The sequence below is a fragment of the Patagioenas fasciata genome, chromosome 3 (genome assembly GCF_037038585.1).
Source record: "Patagioenas fasciata isolate bPatFas1 chromosome 3, bPatFas1.hap1, whole genome shotgun sequence".
In the NCBI taxonomy this organism is placed as follows: Eukaryota; Metazoa; Chordata; class Aves; order Columbiformes; family Columbidae; genus Patagioenas; species Patagioenas fasciata.
The window spans coordinates 28,242,316-28,258,121 of NC_092522.1; the positions used below are offsets into that span (position 1 = coordinate 28,242,316).

The following is a 15,806-nucleotide window of genomic DNA, read 5'->3' on the forward strand; positions in this document are numbered from 1 at the left end:
GGTCTCCCGCAGCAGCCCTCTGCGCAGCTGGCAGAACAGGATCACCACCCCTCTTTAAGCGAGGGTCACACAAGGAGAGGGAGACCGATAGTGCTAAAATGAGAAAAGTAGGAGTGAAAACAGGGATGCCTGGAGAAGAAACGATGCACGACTGAGGGAGATGAACTGGGGTTACGGAGGGGCAGCAGGGTGGCACCCTGCCTGCCTACGGGAAGGCTGCAAGGGGGAGCACAGGAGCTGCAAGGCCCAGGCGTGCGAAGCCGGCCGCAGCGCCGCTCCCGCCCCCCCGCGTCCCTCTGCGGCCGCTGCCCCGCCCGAGCTGCCGCAGCGCCTCCCGCCCGGCCGCACTGCCCCGCGGGGTCCCCTCCCGCCGCGGGACGGGCCCACACGTGCGCGGAGCCCAACAACGGGTCACGGCCGGCCCGGGCCCCGCGCCGACACGCGTGGCGGCAGGGGAAGGGCGGGGAGACGCCCCAGGAGGGGAGAAGAGCAGAGAGGCAGGCGCCCAGTGCCCAGCAGCTCTGCCCTCCTCGGGAGGGCTGCGGCCGGCACCCGCCCGGATTGGCGGGAGCCTGCGCCCTCCTCTTCCTCCTTCTCCCTCCTCCGCGGGGTGGGTTTCGACTCTCCTCCTTCCTTGGGGGGGGGGGGGGAATAGTTTAAAGGAAAAAAAACACAGAGAAAAGAAATCCCAAGTCGCGTCCCCGACGTCTCCGGGCCCCGCGGCCGCAGCGGCCGCCCCACATTCCTGGCATTCCTGGGCAGTGACTCCCCGCGCCGCCCCAGCCCGGCCCCGGCCCCGGCCCCGCCGCCTCCGGCTCGCTCGCTCGCTCGCTCGCCCGCCGGCCCCGCTCGCCCCCGCGGGACACCAGTCCCCTCCCTCCCGTCCTGCCTCCCTCCTTCCCGCACCCCGCGGGCGGCAGCAGGAGCTCAGGGCGCCCCGGCCCCCAGCGCCGCCGCCACCGGCGGCCCCAGCTCCCGGCCGCCCCGCCGAAGTTCCCCGCGGTGGCCGGGCCGGGGCGGCGGGAGCGGGTCTCTCTCTCTCTCTCCCCGCCCGCTTCGGGTCCCGCCGGCAGCCGCCGCCTTCCGGGCCGGGACAGCCGCCTCCCGCGGGAGCGCACAAAGCCGGAGCCGCCGCGCTGCCCGGGCGCCCTCCGAGCAGGTAAGGAGCCGCCGAGTTTGCTGGAGTTTGGGCTCGGGCGCGTCCCCTACCAGCCACCCGCGCTGACTTTGAAACAATCCGAGTTGTGCCTTTTACTCCGTGTGTGCGATAGGCAGAGTTTGTCTGAGTCTCCTTATGCTGTGCAATTACATCTCAGCGGCGTATGCGCTGCCGTTTGTAAATCACGAAAATAGCTAAGCTTGGGTTACAAATGCCAGTCGGTGACCTGCGATAAACAACCTCGGACAGTCCGTCCAGCCTGTGAATTTAATCTGCTAGACACCCAGATAACGTGGCATTTGTATAATCAAGAGGTATTTGTAACTAGCTGGGGACGGGCAGGGTTCTCTGCTGGGCTGCTCGTATTTACAGCGCGGCATGCCTGTGTTTGTCTTCCCCCCCCCCGCCCAGGGGTTTACCTTGTTCTTTGTTAGTTACAGTCAAGCCTAAACTGGCCGTTCGTCTTTAGCAAATATGTAGCGCCGAGTTACGCAGAAAAGATCGCAGCGAGGCAGGGAAGAATGACATCTGCTCCCATTTCTGATGTGGCATAGTTAATGAGTTTTTAAGATATCAAACTAGCTCTCTTTATTGGAGTGTATTTGGGACAAGTGTTACATAATGTATATGTGGTATGTGGATATAACGTGCGCTTGAGCTTTCTTATTGAGAACATTTTATCTCTGATTTGCACAAAATCATCATATGTTTCTATTATAAGCATCTCTTTGGCTGATTGTAACTTTAACAAGGTGGGAGCAAACTGTGACTGATAAAGGCTCGGATTCACTATATTGCCCAAAAAGTTTTCTGGGATTTTTGGCATGTATCCTGAAATTGTAGCTGAAAGGAATACTTTTTCCAGAAGTAAGTTCTTTTTTCTTCAAACTTTATGGAGACAATCACTACTGGGTTTGGTTATTCTGAAAGCATTGTTACGTGCTGAAGTTCTTTAGAGTTTGGAAAAATATACATATAAAATGGCTCCCCCCAAATCACAAGTCGCCACCTGCTAACCTCCATATTATGAGAGAAGGTAGTCAGGTCTTTTTGGGGAGAGGGATGGCAGGCCCAGCAGGGACTGTTCTCTGGTTATCCAGCTGAGAATGTCCTATCCAATATGAGTGACAAAATGCAGATTATACAGCTTTTGCTCTTGCCCTCTGGGGGGTCTGTAGCTGACATCTAGTGCTTGTTACATGGTGTAGAATAAAGCGTGTGTTGATATTATAGTAATGCAAATAAGCTTTAGGTCCTGTTCTGTTATTGGCAGTACTTTCCTGAACTTCTTTTAGTTTCTTCAGGAGGCTGTGCCAGAGTTGCTTACAGGCAGAGGGCACTTGTGTGTATCTAATGGGTCATGATACAGAAGTTGGGAGCTTTGCAAATTTATGGTTTGAAGTGCAGCCCATCAGCTAAAAGGTAATTCCCCACATCTGTGGCAGAGCTTGTGGCCGTCAGTTATGCCATTGCATTTGCGTGCAAGAAGCTTGAAAGCACAACTGTCTCAATGCAACGTTGGAGGATCTAGTGGTGCAGATCAAGGCCAGAGAAAGGACTGCAGCACTGATCTCTGTACTACCCAAACTGAGCTTTTGTATGTACATTACAGTTACAGTTTTAAGCGTTTCTATAATAGTAGCAGAAGTAGCTTTGGTGCAGTGTTGTTCATGAGGGTTAATTAGCAACCAGTGCTAGTGATTGACTTTTCTCCTGGTCATTCTTGTCCATCAGAAGCCTGTGAGTCAGTTATTGTAACTTAGGCATGGAATGGCTTTCTATGAAATACATCTGCCTTTGTGCACTTAGCAAATTGTCTTGGCTGCCAGGGGCTCCTCCAATCCTGGAGAAAGTATTTTATATATATATATATATATATATTAAGAAAAAAAGTTGTCTGCATATTTCTGGTAACTGTATGGCTTCCTTTTTCTATGTTCATTTGGTACTGCTACAGCTAAAAGAGCTGCTCTTCGTTCTGTTTCTCTTCATGTCCAGTGAGGCTGTGTTTGATTAATGGTTACTTAAGTAGCTCATTTTAATCTAGATTTAAATTTAACATAGATATATGCAGTGTGGAAAGTTTACTTGAGCTCTAGCTCCTCAGGTGGAAGGCAGTCCTCTGTTGCAAGGGCTGGTCATCTGAGGGAAGTTTTATAAACTGCTGGTAGTACACAAAACATAAGAAGTTTTCAGCAGGCAGAGCTGCACAGGAGTGTGTGGGTCCTACCCCTGCAAAGACCCACCCATGTGCTTAAATTCACGTTCATGAATAGTGCTTTTGAAACCATGGAATTTCTTTTATATACGTAATAATAAACATGTATACAAGTCTTTGCAGGAGCCAGGCTGTAATACTCTGTATGCAATATATTTGTGCATGTGTATCCAGCTCCATTACAAGAAGGTTTCAATAAAGGCTTAATTTTTGTGCTGAGCAGCTGCCATCATTTTTATGTTAAGTGCAGCATGCCTTGGCCTATTATACTTTCTGGAGTTCCTCTGGAGCAGCTTCTGATCTTGCTTTTAAAAATATATTAAAAATTAAAGACTAGATCCTGAAAGAACTGAGGTAGACCTGAGCTGAGGTCCAAGATCATGATGGAAGTATGATTTTTGGTTCCGCTGTCTAGCCCCGTCCTCCTGTGCCTAGTGCAGGAGACCTCAAAACTCAGTGGGTACTTGTATTTTCCTCTGGTTGCGCTGGATCCAATAGGTGTCCAGAGCAAGTGTGGCCTGTTCTGTGGAGTGCCCATCTTCTGCTTCAGGCCTTCTGGTTTGCTGTGGACTGGAAGCTGAAGAAGTTATATATGATGGGACATCTCACACACTCTGAAGGAACAGAGTTCCTCACAAATGTGGAAATTGCCCCAGGAGCAGGAACTGCAGTCCATGACTCTTCCCCTTTTCTTCTAGGCTGTGGAACAGAGTGAGGAGAACTCTGGAGTGTGAAAGGATTGATGAGTCCAGTGCCCTAGTGCTCAAAAGCTGACATTTAGGTGCCTTATCAGGTTGTGGGGCTTTGTTGACTTGGTCTTCATCTCTCTTGTGAAATAGTGTGGTTTTTGAGGCAGTAACACTACATCTTTATTTTTGGGTTTTGTGTGTTATTGGGACAGTTATTTTCTTTTTTCCTGGCTCTCGGTAGTACTTGGCCTGACTCTCCAGTCTTTGGGAATAGTTTATTTTTTTCTTTCACAGCAAAGCTACCTGACAAAATGATGCTTATGATTGAAATGTCTGGATAGTTTTGTCATAATAAGCAGCTAGAACACAAAATTGGAGATTGCTGAAAATTTTTAAGCTAAAAAGTGTAATGCGATACAGCTTACCTTAAATATATGAGGAATCAAAATTGGTTTTGACATTATTATTTTTTGGTTGAAAATCAGATTTGGCTTCCTTGAATAAACACTTACACACTATCCTCTTCTTTAAATTTGTAGTTAATTTTAATCTATTTATTCACAGTTGATGCTTTGGTAGGTAAGAAATCTCAGTATTTGTTTTACTGATTCCTGTAAGATAGCACAGTTTGAGCCATTTTTCTTTTGAATTAATTAATTAATGCTTAATTAATTAATGCTTTTCACTTGCTAAATCTGTTGGTTTTTACTTGTTAATGTATAATGGAATACATTTTTAAAGGAAACTTTACTGGATTCAAGGATGTCTTCATGCAAAGCTTTGAAGGATTAGGAGCTTTTTAATTTCATTGTCTTCAACTTTCAAAGTCCATGCATAATATAACAGAATTTGGCTCAGTTTTAGTGAATTGCTGAGATCAGATTGTGGTCAAGTAATGGTAATGTAAGGATGCAAATATAGCACCTTGTTTTTTGAACAATGTATTTTTGGCTTTAAACGTAGAGGAAAATACAGGAGTCTTTACGATTCTCTTTAAAGTACTCTGCAAGATCAGCAAATCGATGCTAAGAATGCCATCTGGAATTAAGGACACAAGACTATGATGCAGCACAAAGCATGTGAAAAGAACATGCATATTTGTTTGAAAATATATTTTCTCCCTTATCATTGCTGCCCTAAGAAGTCGTTGTACATAATATAGTCAACTATATATGAGCAACTTCTGAAAGTACCTAAGGGACTATAAACTTAGCACTAATTAAGCATAAATTTACCTAATATTAAGAAAGTTTTCTAACGAAAGGATTTTCCTGGAGGGAGCCATGTATGTCACATGTTGGATGGATGATCTCCTGGGAAGAACACTGACCCACAGCCCCTCTGATGTCCTGTAGCCCTTGTGTTCTGCTCCTGTGAAGAATTTAGATATTGAGCTTTGCTCAACAGCAACCAAGTCTTTTGGAAACTGCAGCTCTCTAGCTCTCGAAAAGTGTACTTTTTCTTATGACTAAGAATACTTTTTTTTTTTGGTCAGTAACAATGTAAACCTTAAATTACAGTGTGATGTAGAAACAACTGTGAAAAGAGGGTGGTGAAGTGTATGTTGGTGATCTAATAAACTAGATGAATAATGGTGTGCCAAAACTTGCTAATGATGCAAAAGTATTTGGATTAGGCAAGATTGAAGAAGACTGAGAAATTGTAAAGGGAATCCAAGAAAGCTGGGTAAAAGGGAACTGTAGCAGATTATGTTGATAAATTCAAGAATATGCATGTTAGAGGGAATAATCAAATTACTCGTTCATGTTACTGGATTGTAAATTAATTATATTAAGGTGAGGAGGAAGATTTCAACTATGTCTTATTTGAACTTGTACACCTCCTTAATGCACTTAGCATTGGGCAGAAAAAAAAAAGCCACAGTTGTGCAATGCTGTGTTAATAACACAGAGGACGCAATTATGTTAATGCTCATGTTCACCTGGAATAATCAATTTGTGGTCTCCTATCAAAGCAGAGAGATTGGAAAATATTCATAGGAAGTTGAACTGAAAATATTAGTGTAGCTTTGGTTCAAGGAGGTCAGTTAGAGGAGGTAGGATATATATATATGCAAAATAATGTTTGTCCATTAATAACTGATAATTCCATTACCCTTTGATACAATGACTAGTTATAGGGAGTAGTTTGAAAGACAATGTATATAATAATACCCCTAAATCACCACTTAAAAAAAAAAAAACAACCAACCCTGTAGTTGTAATACTTGCTGCCAGAGGAGAACATATAAACTCAGAGCCTAGTACGAGGAAAAAGAAAAGTTAACTGTTCTTAGGGTCAGGAAGAACAGTTACAGCCAAAGGGATGGTAACTGTGCTGTTCTAGGACATAATTCAACAGTATGTGACAGGGATTAAGAAACGAACGTCAGGACAGATCATGCTATTAGTGTCTGCTGTGATATTTCATGTTTTCTTGGGAACACAGGGTAAGCTGCTTTGAGAAACAGGGTATCGGGCTGATGACTTCACCTGTTCCAGCGATTTAATTTCAGTATTGTACTGTAAATGTCAGTGGCTTTAATTAGATGTTAATGCAGGTGCAATTGAAAGATTGCTCTTTTATGTATGTTCAGGCTTCATAGAAAGTATAAGTTGGACCTTAACTCTTTAACACAATAAAGTTTGATGCTTTAATTTATTGAAGCATGCTCTGCTAGGGCCTGGGCTGGCTTATAGAGGAACAGAAACCACGGTTAGGCATCATGTAAGAGGCAGTTAGCATCGGTATCTATTGTTAATCAATTTTGTTATGATGATCAATGATGTCTAGTATATGTCTTAATGGATATTTTGGATGAATATTTTGTAATTTGTGTCGTTAATGCAAATATTTTTGAATTCCGTAACTGAATGGTAGTTATGTGTCTGACACTGACAAAAGAGATGGACCAGTTTCTGGAGGCAACTTGATCTTCCGTAACTTAAAGGATCTTTCAAAGAAAATATTGTCAAAGCAATACTGTACCAATATAATGGAATTTTTGCACATCTATAGACTGTAAATGTTAAACTGTTGCAGAACAGAAAGTGGGGGAAAATTTATTTAGTAGCAGGCACTGTGACTGATCAAATAATCGACACCTCATGTTAGCAGATTAGTGTGTGTAGGATAAGACACGGTAAATCTTTGTAGAAGTTTCAGAAAGCTATATTATAACTTAAGGTATGAAAAGCAAAGCCTTTTGCAACTTTTAGGTGGTCTGACCAACCAGAATGATCTCTTTTACAGGCTGCCTGGCAGCTGTCTACAAAACAAAATGTGGACTGATCTTCTGACTTCCCCATTGACAAGGCTGAAGCTACTTTGAAGGTAGTCTTGCACTGCTTCTCTGAACTCGGAAAATAAGGTTAATGGGAAGTCCCTCATTTGTGAAGATGCATGAAAGTGATGTCCTCTTTTGGGATACCATCTTTTGAACGTTGGGCTCAATCCAAAGCGTCTCTACCAGAAGGACACTGAGTAGGGCCTTAGCCCAGGAGAAATTGGCTGTGTAGGAGAAGCACGAGGTTAGCAGTAGTTGTTTTAACTTGTGTTTGTGCAATTCTTTCTTGTTTTTACAACTGAGAAAATAGTTGGCATTCCTCAGGTTTTTTAGATTAGCTCTTATCATGGAACTCCCTCTTTTGAGAGAAGGCATTTATCTACCGTGTAGATAAAATGCCTTTAGCTTTTTATTGATGATGATAATTAAGGTAGGTTTTTGGACAAGCCTGGGCAAAATCAGGGGACTTTGCCAATCGGAGTTTAAACTAACAGAAGCCAGATCTCATTTTTTATGTCTAATGCTACGTGCCATTTTCATTTCCACCCCTTAACACTTTCATTTGTTCTTTCGATGCGAATCTGTATCCTGCTGGTAGTGGAAATGCTGCTTTTTCTGAGTACCTGTGCTTATCTCAGGTGCTTTAAAAGCAAGACAATGTGTAAAGGAATTTCTACACAAAACTTTGTGCCTGTTGTTTACCAGGACAGAGGGAGAGGAGGGGGAAAAGCAGTATATCCAGTGGCCTAATTCACTTTGTGCTGAGGTGGAGTGAAACTTGGGATGCCTTCAGCAGCAGCAGGCCTTGAGAGTCCTACCCCAAATATAGAAAAGGGAGATTTCTGAGAAAATCTGACTTCTCCCTTAGTAGCTTTCTGAAATGTTCAGTGTGAACAGACCTGCCTCAGGAGGAAGAACCTTAATGAACTTTGGGGGTGATGGGAATTTATTTTAAAGGTCCTGGAAAACAGACATCTGAAATGATTGTCATTTTTTTCTTGGTTGGCATACTTCAAGAGCTACTGAGTAGGATTGGTGTGTATTTACATTCTTCATAGTGTTGTGAAGATTCAGTCTGTGCAGAAAAATGCTATGGTCAGTTTACCAGATTAAGAAGTTGGCTACTAGCTTAAGGGAATGGCTGATAGTCTTTTGCTGGTAGGCAGAAATATTCACAGAGATTGGAGAGCTGTGGTAGGTTCAGAACAGAGGGTGGACAGGGCAAGTTTCTGCTTGTGAATAAAACAACTCGTTGTAGACATATTTGGGTAAAGGTCCTGTGATGCCTTGCACCTTTGCCAACACTGTGTTGTGGGAATCTGTGATAGCAGAGTGAGCTAAATCACAGTGTTGGGGCTTATGTGCTTCTGCTTCCCACCTGATAACAAAGGCACCGACAGGGCTTTCTTGCAAGTTTTCTGCTGGGTGTCCATGTTCCTCTTGGTAGCTTGATGGCCCCAAGTGCATTTGTGCATAGTTGGAAATCTGGTTCATAAACCAGAACTAAAATATTACAGTAGAGCATTATTGAGGCGGCTTAGCATTTAACATTCAAAGACCATGCGTGTACTTTGCTAGAAAATTTGCTTAATTTTTTTTTTTTTTGTTTATTAACTTTCTTTCTGATAACTGGAAATAAAAGCTGCTATTTAAAAATGAAAGTTATTGTTACTTGTTACATGTTTTATGGCTTTTGGTGCAGTCTAATGTCTCATACTATTTAATGTTATGTAGAGAGGAGTGTTTACATAAAACGAATTCTGTACATAGAGAGTTAGATTTCATTCATCATTTAACATTTTTAAACTAATTTCTGCATTGTAGAATGTGCTGAGAGCTTTACAAGTAACAAAAATATGTGCCTTGAATTGCAATCTAAGGAAGAGGAAAAGAAATAGTTTAATGCAATAGGCAAATGGTGTGTTGGGGAGAGCTGGCACGTATCTGAGGGTTTTGGTTTCTTTGGTCATAGCCTGCCCTCCTCTATAGCTGGTTCATCTCTCAGAAGATTTTCTGGTTTCAGTATTTAATTGGTAAATTGTCATAAACATGTGCATTTAAATATGCAAATTCAGGAAGACACATTTCCTGCAAATTTGCAGCTCAGTAATTACAAGACAGTTATTTCTGGAGGGAATTACTGATTCCACCTCAGGACTTGACCTTATGAAGTGTTGAGTGTTTCCCTGGAGCTGGAATAGAGAAAGGCATATTCAAGGAGAATACAGCAGGCTGAATGATGAGGTGTTCTCTACTTGCTGTATGTTAGTTTTACGCTAGCTCTTCTTTGTTGCTGGTATAGTAACGTAAAACAGTTGCTCACAGAACAGCTCTGAGCTTTTGTAGTGTGCATTTGCATATAACTCCTCACTGCTGAAAGGGTAGAGATTAAATTTGTTAGAATGTGCTTTTAAAAACCATGAAACCTTGCCCAATGATGGCCTAGTTGTTTCTTCTGGTGTACAAATAGGTTTATCTGGAGAGACTGATATATTCTTACGGTTTTCCTAGAACTTGACTTAGGTATGAAGATTGTCACCCATCCATTAATTAATCTGTCAAAACATCTGACAAGGGGTGGGTACACATGGGAGACAATGTCATTTTGTTCTATTAGTCAGTAACATCAGCTTCCGTTGATGTTATATAAGGTTTATTTCCTACTTTGGCATTTTCAGCTTGCATTACAATAGAAGTTTGTTAACATGTACCTTAACTTTCATGTTAGCTTTATGTGTTCAGTGTCTTTGACAAGTACTGTTAACTCTCTGCATACAGCTGTGAAATTTTGCACTTCCCCCCTACTTGAGTAATACACTGAAATAGTTGTGAGTGGCAGGACCATGAGCTTGCAACAATACAGTAGGTTCTGTGCAAGTAAATCTGGTAAATGAATGGGGTATTCAGCTAACTCCAGAAAACATTGTTTACTGTTAAATGCCACTTAATTTTGAGTACTCTGTTCTCCTTAGTAGTGTGGATTTATAATGTAATTTAATTTCTTTTTCACTTGGGGTGGAATCAGAGCAAATGCTTTGTTTTAGTCCCTTCATGGTTTGTGTTGCAATCAGAGTGATGGAGGATATGACCATGACAGGGAAGGATATCCTCTATTATTCCAGTATTTTCTTAGGATGAAAAAACGCACTTGTGCATGGCTATCTTAAAAAGACTTTTTGCTACAGCCTGAGAGAGCTGTGGCTGCAGTCTGGAGAGCAGAATGTGTTAGTTTTGATGAGTGTCTTTTATAAAACTAGAAACAGCAGAATGGAAAAAAATCAACCCATTTAAAATTTACATGTTGAAAAACACCCTTTAGTAATATAGCAAATAAAGTAATTTTATAAGATTACAGCAGAATCTAGATTGTTCATCAAGAAAAACTTCCTGATAATGAGCGCTGTGATTTATTGTATTAATGTGTCGGGAATAGTAGCTCTGTTGTGGGGACCACATTAAAATAACACTGGGCAGGCAGTGCATGAGAGCATTCAGTGAAGAGTCTAAGTCTCTGTCAGAAAAATGGACAAGGTTCTGGCTTTTGGCTTTGTAATCAGATAGGTCTCTTCCTTCAGAATGGTTTGAAATACTAACATATATTTTTAAATTAAAAACATGATATTATCTCCACTAATTGTTATTTTTCTGCAGCTCTGTTGAGGATGGAGATGGACCGAGTTATTGAACTTGGGAAAAACTTTGTTTTGTTTTTTTTGCTTGTGCATTTAATATGCTGCTTTTTTTTTTTTTTTTGCGAAGAATCTGATAAAACAGTAGTATAAACTGAATTCAGAGATCTCTAAGTAAATAGTTTTGATGGTATAGTGGTTTTGGGCCTTCATGAGCAAAGTGATTGCCTTTGCAATATTCATACTTTTGTACCTGTACTTTGACTTCATTTGCTTTATCCTGAGGCATTTGACAGGCCATATAGTCATTCAACTATGTATGAAAGGAGGTTGTAGCATGGCGGGTGTTGGTCTCTTCTCCCAAGCAGGAAGTGATAGGACGAGAGGAAATGGCGTCAAGTTGTGCCAGGGGAGATTTACATTGGATATTAGGAAAAAATTCTTCATGAAAAGGGTTGTCAGGCACTGGAACAGGCTACCCAGGGCAGTGGTGGAGTCACCATCCCTGGAGGTGTTTAAAAGACACATAGATGAGGTCTTAGGGGCATAGTTTAGAGGTGGGCTTGGCAGTGTTATGTTAAGGGTTGAACTTGATGATCTTAAAGGTCTTTTCTGAACAAAATGGTTCTATAATTCTGTATTTCTGCCCCAGCTATGGTTGTCATGAGGGATGATGCCCAAGGAGGTTTCATGCTAGCTGTGCAAGGTGCTTTGTACACGAGATTTTGTGCACCAGCTTTCATCAGGCATCAGAAGACCTGCCCTCCACCACACGCTTTAAACAAGGTGCTAAATTCAGCTCATGGAGAAACTGTGCGGATAGGAACTGTTTATGTGATTCTTTAATGTAGATTTCCTCCACTGCTGTCTCGGTGAAGTTATTTTACCGGCATACGTGGTGATCTTTGTGTACAGAGGGTCAAATGTAAAAGAATTTCATCAGCATAACAAACTGATAGTGGTGTCAACTGCAATGGAAGGGACTGTGCGCCAAACAGGGCAGAATCTGTTCTGGGTGATGTTGTCAGTGTTGGGTGTTTTATTGAGTCTTTATACATTGAATCCACCTGTTAGGAAAAGAGATGGAGGAGAGCTTGAAATGTGGTGTGGTATTTTTTGTTTTGTTTTGGTGTTTTGTCTTTGGTGGTGTGGGGTTTGTTTGTTTGTTTCGTGGGTTTTTTTGTGTTTTTTTCTGTTAGTTTTAAAGACAAAATCTCTCTCATCCCCGTAATGGTAGAGAAATATAGAAAAGGCAAATGAAGTTTATAAACGAGCAAAGGTGTATGGCTTAAGAGTAGTTCTGTCAACCCATGAAAACTTAATCTGTAGTCTCTCGAATGTGATGTGATTTGTTACAGGCTATGTATGATTGCATCGTGTGCTGCCTATCACCACAAACATTGTGTCATTTTGCATTTGAAAAGTGATGTCTGGACATGGCCATAAGCTTTACATCTGCAGTTTGTATCTCTCAGGAGTTAGAAATGTGTCCGACAATGAAAAGGTCCCTTTGTATTTAGGAGACTTTGAAATACTGGAATAAACTACAATATTTTATTACAGTATTTGTATATGCCTTTAAAGACTATGTCTCAAATCTTTCGCATTACGTTTTTAGTGATTTGTATAATCTCTTCTTGACTTGAGAAATATGGCAATGAATGGTGGTTTTGCTGATCTAGTGGAAGCGTAAGCAGAAGTCATTATCGTGTACGCGGAAGCTGTTTGTGTACCGAGTTTGTTTAAATGTGGGTGCCTTAGCTCATGAACAGCAAGAACTTTACAGGGACAAACTGCAAGGTCAGAGGAAATTAACAACAAAAGAACACCCAATTGCCATGTCTGGTAAGACTGAGCACTGATTACTCTGTCCTTGTCCTGCCAGGGTCATGATGAAGGCAACTGTGTCTGATGTCCTCTGACCAGGTAGATTGTAAGGCATGGGTAACTGAGACTCAGGATAAATTCAGACCTTTTCATGGGGGTAGTTATGGAGCAGCATAATTAGACGAAAGGGGCCCAGAGTCTTATGCAAGAGAAGCCAGTACAATCCCCATGGATTCAAAGATACGAACGACTAAGCGTTACAGTCAGGTACCTACTGGTGGTGTAACACTCCTCGTGTCCTTTTGTTACATGCTAGGAGAGCGGAATATCACAACTCAGTTGTTCAAGACTGTAGTAAATTTAGTTAACACCTCATACTTCAGACACCTCTGTCAGTGTAGTATTGTGATTACCTTGGCGCTGTAAGCTCCGAGGAGGAAGGTGAGAACTGCATCCCCAAACCTCCGGTGTATCCCAGCCAGTCCCCGTGCCACCTGTGTGACCTGCACCCTGCTTTTACCAAACCAAAGTGCTCCTGTGAATAAAGGTTTGCAGGATCAGGACATCAGGTCGTGACAGGAAATCGCATTTCCAAAGGTGAGGATGTGAAAGGGATCTGGAACTCTTGACAGCTTGTTGCAAAGTAAGTTATCTCCTGTTAAACCTGGAGGATTACTACCTGCAAAGTCAATTGCTGTGGTTTTATTTTAAAACAAAAACCTGTAGTGGTAAGCCTGATGAGCTTAAACCAAGTTCTTTAGCACACTTTTAGCTGGATCTGGGAATAAGTAAACACCTAAAATAATCTCTGGTTTTGTCATCTCTTTAGTAGCATGCTTGCTTCCTGTGTTACGAAAGTCATCATTAGATTAGCTGTGTTTAAGCTTCCTGTCTCACCAAGGCTTTTTCCATTATTTTTGCAGTCTCTTTCAGGAGGTACTGATATTGTGTTTCTGTAATAAACTATGGGTGGTTGTGTGTGTTCTTTTGTGGTTTTTTTTTTTTTTTTTTTTTTTGTTGTTGTTTGTTTGTTTATTTTCCTGTTGGGATTATTAATTTTTTTTCCGCTCTCCACTTTCTTTGTCTAAAGTAGCTTTCTAACTTCGAAACTTTCTGAGATTTTTTTGTAATGGCAGATGCTTTTGTAATAATATACAGGCTAAGAAAGCATAATACTACTTCTGTCTGCAGTTAGTGCTCATAAATAATTTGTACAAAACACTGAACAACCTGTTCAGCTGTATCCCTTCTTATTCTCACGCTGTGAGGTACCCCAGGCTTCTAAATGAATTTCCAAGTGCAGTGTATGTGCTGTAAGAGCAGTGTCCTTCATTATGACAGAGACTGATGACTCCGGTTTGCAGCAGTCAGAAGAGGTCCTTAGCATATGGCATCGTGGGGTGGTTATTGTGGTTGCTTGCTTTTAGTTTTAGATGTCTGCGTGTGGGGAAGAGTGGTAAACTGGCCTGTGTGATATCTCAGGTTGGACAATAAAAATGGCGTGAATGCCATTTACCTCCTCTAACCAACTATTTTGCTATTTTTCTTGGCCTCTTGTGGGTAAGGTGTTGTTGTTTGACAGATGACCCTTTAACAGTGAACTCTGGCTGAAAAAAATATGTATCTGAGATGCACAGTGTCATGTCTGGCTCATCTAAGACAGAGAGACTGAAATGCATAAACCTCGAAATATACAAGTTTTAGAATATTATCATACCATTAATCATGGGAACTCAGCACTGAAAATAATTGACATGCTGGCTTTCTTGTGTGCTCATTTCCTTACCAAAGGAAAAGGTAAATCTAGACATGAGGTTTTAAAGCAAAAAGTGGAGCTGAGTTTTCAGAACAGTGGGGTATAACTCCTCCAGGACAGTTCTACCTTAGTTAGGCCATGGGCAAACATTTTGCCATTGCTGCACACCCTGCTTGACCTTCTGCATGTCCCTATGGTTTGGGCTCAGTTTCCATTAATAGATGTCCTCTGCTTGCCAGGATGTGTGTTTGACTACAATGTTGGCGAGACTGCAACTTTTATTGTAAGTAAAGATTGAAGTAAGGCTTGAACGTAAAGATCTTGAGGCTTGTCGTGAAGTTTTACCCCTCTGATTTACCCCTTTTCTGGCTTCGCAAATGCGGCTGCTGCCTTACCTATTGATGTTTCTTTGTGGATTTCACAGCAACTCTTGTGTTATTGCCTTAGAGTGTCTGCCTTCAAATGTAATACTGAATTTGGGAGTTATCAGTATAATATTTAGATTTCTTTTTCCTTTTTTTTTTTTTTAATGCTAAATAGTTTTTTGGTTCATTGCATACTAATTATTACCTAAAATTTCCCATGACAGATTCTTTCTGTGTTCATTGATTCCTTTATTGTATCATCTCAGCTCTTTCTAAATATGACACTTGTGGTAGAATTTTGCTCAATTTGACACCAGCGTTCATATTAATCCACTAACTCAATTCTGATTTTTTCCTAAGCCGTGGCAATGGCACTATAATATAAAATCTTGAGCTTGCTTCATAATTAAGGTTTTTCTTTGTAGTTACTAACTGCCGTTTAATCTATTTGCTTCTGAAAACTACATATTACTTTAGGAAGTGGCAGGTTTATATTTTGCATTTTTAGCCTATGACCATGGTAAGAAGTAGCCTCTTCCTTTCCCTTAAAAGATAGTTTCAGGGTCATACTAATTGATTGCTTTCACTCACTTGCTTGTGTTGTGCTCTTCATTTGAGCATCATTATCTTGATGGTAATGAAACAAAAGCCCAATTAAGTCTTACACTATATTGGGAAGTAGCTTGCCAGAATTTGACAGTAGAACAAAGGACATTTCATTGACAAATTTCTTCATAGGAAAATGTCTCAGTGGAGGTCTGTAAAGCAGCGCATGTGATTTTTAAGCACTTACCGGCTATCATGTTTTAATTATTTTAAATCTGTGGCTGAGCCTTCTGCTCTGCTCCAAGGATGTGGCTCAGAACACTACTTGTGC

At 41.6% G+C, this 15,806-nt stretch overlaps 1 protein-coding gene across 2 annotated transcripts in view; it reads left to right on the top strand.

The window, feature by feature from the left end:
• Positions 1-817: 817 nt before the first annotated feature.
• The window catches only part of PTPN14 (protein tyrosine phosphatase non-receptor type 14), a 121,208-nt gene continuing 106,219 nt past the window's right edge, over positions 818-15,806 (top strand). The window contains exons 1-2 of one of the 2 annotated variants that reach the window (XM_065835118.2): positions 818-1,159; positions 7,319-7,399. The gene's annotated coding sequence lies outside the window, so the exon portion shown is untranslated. The remainder of the gene's footprint in view (positions 1,160-7,318; positions 7,400-15,806) is intronic. The other variant, XM_065835117.2, reaches the window with a different exon arrangement.